This window comes from Mus caroli, chromosome 1 (assembly GCF_900094665.2).
Source record: "Mus caroli chromosome 1, CAROLI_EIJ_v1.1, whole genome shotgun sequence".
In the NCBI taxonomy this organism is placed as follows: Eukaryota; Metazoa; Chordata; class Mammalia; order Rodentia; family Muridae; genus Mus; species Mus caroli.
Window position 1 is genome coordinate 112,131,334 of NC_034570.1, and position 3,020 is coordinate 112,134,353.

The following is a 3,020-nucleotide window of genomic DNA, read 5'->3' on the forward strand; positions in this document are numbered from 1 at the left end:
GACCTGTTTGAGTTCCAGTCCTGACTTCCTTGTTGATGAACAGCAGTAAGGAAGTGTAAGCTGAATAAACCCTTTCCTCCCCAGCTTGCTTCTTGGTCATGATGTTTGTGCAGGAATAGAAACCCCGACTAAGACAGTCACCTAAGCCATAATCTCCCTATTTGGATAATGAACACTGCAATCTCCCGTACCCCCAGCACCCCTTCAACTGTGTTTTGCTTTCTGTAGTTTCATGACCTTTGATAAACAAGTCCAAAAGTACTGTGAAGCATTGGGGGTGTACCTGGAATCCAGCTACTGGGGAGGCTGAGACAGGAAGGTCCTGTGTTCGAGGCCAGTCTAGGCTACGTTATTGAGACCGTCTCAAATAACAGAAAAAAAAAGTGTGGAGAGGCCAGCTCAGTGCAGTGCCTCTCTTACTGCACGGGAGATGGGTAGTCGGTAAAAATGCTTACTGGAGACCTGAGATTGACCCTAGAAGCACCACAAAAGCCAGTTGTGTGCCTATAATCTGCGCACTCCCACAGAGAGATTAAAGGCAGAGGCCTCAGAGTCTCCAGAAGCCTAAGGGCTACCTAGCCTGGCAGACACAGTAGAAAGGAACAAAAGAAACACTGTCCCAAAACAAGGTGAAAGGTGGCCATGGGCACGGGTTCTTCGGACTCCTTCATGTGGCCAAAGTGTACCCAGAGCTGCACGGACACACAAATGCACATGTGTGTGCACACACACAACAAACAAGCAGAGGATTTGAAACCTTTTAAAAGGGACAGTGGCTCAGTGGGGAAGCTGTTTGCTGCCTCAACACCAGAATGCCCATGAAAAGTGGCGTGTGGCAGGGCTCAGAAGCAGACAGGTAGATTCTGGGAGCCACTGGCCAGCTAGCAGAGTGGGAAAAGGTAAATTCCAGATTTACAGAGAGACCCTGTCTCGAAATATAACGAAGAGATAGACCAGAACAACCTCTATCCCCTGGCCCTGCGCACCACAGGGTAGGGCTGGGGTGGAAAACTCCACAAGTAAGCAACTTACAATTTTTAGCTAACCAGTATATGGCTATACCTTTCTATTTCGTTAGTTATTGCTAATTTTGATGTGTATATTTCATACATTAAACCACAGGCATGTATATAAAGGAAAGAATAGTGTGCATACAGGTTAATACTCGTGTCCTCAGGCACCTGTGCCACATCTTGCAATGTGTTCCCCAAGAGCAAGTTCACTGTAAGGAGATGAACTTTCCACGCCAAAGGACCGTGGGGGTGACCTGCAAAGACAGAAGTAAGACGATGCAGGAGAGCCCTATCAAATGCTCAGTACACAAAGGCACTGACGGAGGCCACCGAAGTGGTAGCCTAGAGCCACTGACTTCTCAGTTGCACAGAATGGTCCCTTCCCACACCCAGAGAGAAACATCGTCATGTGGTCAGAAGGCTGTCCTGGAGCCAGAAAGTCAGGCCTGAAGGCTTCCTAACCAGGAAAGGGGAGGACCTGGTGCCCTGCAGCCCAGTTGCCTCAGGAGCCACAGCAAGGCAGACTGCTGTGGTGGCTGAGTAACCAGCGGAGTGACCATTAGCTCCAGATCCAAGGCCTCCTGGATTTCCAGGACTATAGGACTGGAGGTTGCTAGTGATTGTGGTTAAAAGCTGTTGGAGCCGGGCGTGGTGGCGCACGCCTTTAATCCCAGCACTCAGGAGGCAGAGGCAGGCAGGTTTCTGAGTTTGAGGCCAGCCTGGTCTACAAAGTGAGTACCAGGACAGCCAGGACTACACAGAGAAACCCTGTCTCAAAAAACCGGAAAAAAAAAAAAAAAAAAAAAGCTGTTGGGAGACGAGATCTCCATAAGGAATCTTCATGGCGCCAGCTCCGAGGAAGCCGCTCACAGTCTGTCTCCCCACTCCAGGAGAGCTTGCTGAGTTGAACCTTGAGCCACGTCTGGATGGAGAAGGACATTTTGAACTTTACTTAGGGCATTTCCCCCTTAATTTTCTGTCTGCCTCTCCCTATCTCTCCATGCTACACTTGCTGTCTACTGTTGAGATGTGCCCTCGGCGTACTCTGTTGTGGATTTTTTGAGATGGAGTACCATGGGGGAGGTGTCTCTGTTAACATCACGGCCAGTGGTGTCCATCTGAGAGAAGTTAGAAGGAAATTTGGTTCAACAGGGCTCTGTGGTCAGTGTTGGTTCAAACCTCAAGCGTCTAATTCCAGGTCATTTATTTTTAGGCATATTTAGGCACAGCACAATTTGGAAAAAAAAGTTTGCTGGTGATAATTAACTCAATCCCAAGACCACAAAGCTTAAGATACGACTACATCACAACACTTTTAAGATACAAATGACATCTTCCATAAAGGTAGGTTAATCTTTCATAAAGGTTAGGGAAGCAGGCTCCAGGTGAACAATGCTCATGATAGGGTCTTCAGGAGGATAGCATTACGGAGTGGGTGAGATAAACAGGTCAAGATAAGGTTCTAGGGGAGCCAATGAAGTCGGATTGTTAAAATATACAGGGTTGTGTCTTCACACCCATCTTGGGTCCTCTGCAGGAACAGCAAGTGTTCTTAACTGCTGAGCCACCTCTCTTGTCCACCTTGTTTAAAAGACAGGCTCTCACTAGCCTAAAACTCACCAGGTAGGCTAGGCTGGATCCTGGAGAGCCCTGGGGGATCAGCCTGCTTCTGAGTCTCAGGTGCTGGGATTATAAATGCCTGCTGACACACCCAGCTTGCTAAGGGCTCTGGGGACTGATCTCAGGTCCTATAGACAGTGCCATCTCCTCAGCCCTCAGATGGTACCTTTCTGCTCGCTTCCTTGAGCTCCCACTGCCTAGAACAGAAGTACACACATTTAAGCCGGCTTTTTCCTGTTCTGAGGTACAGAGGGTGCCAGACCCAAGCATGAAGGCAGCAGCAGCTCGCCTCCTTCCCGCCCTTCTTCAGACTTTGGCTTTGGAACCAGGGTAAAGAGCAGTGTTTAAAAGCTGTTTTGTAGAAAAACCAAAAAAAAAAAAAAAAAA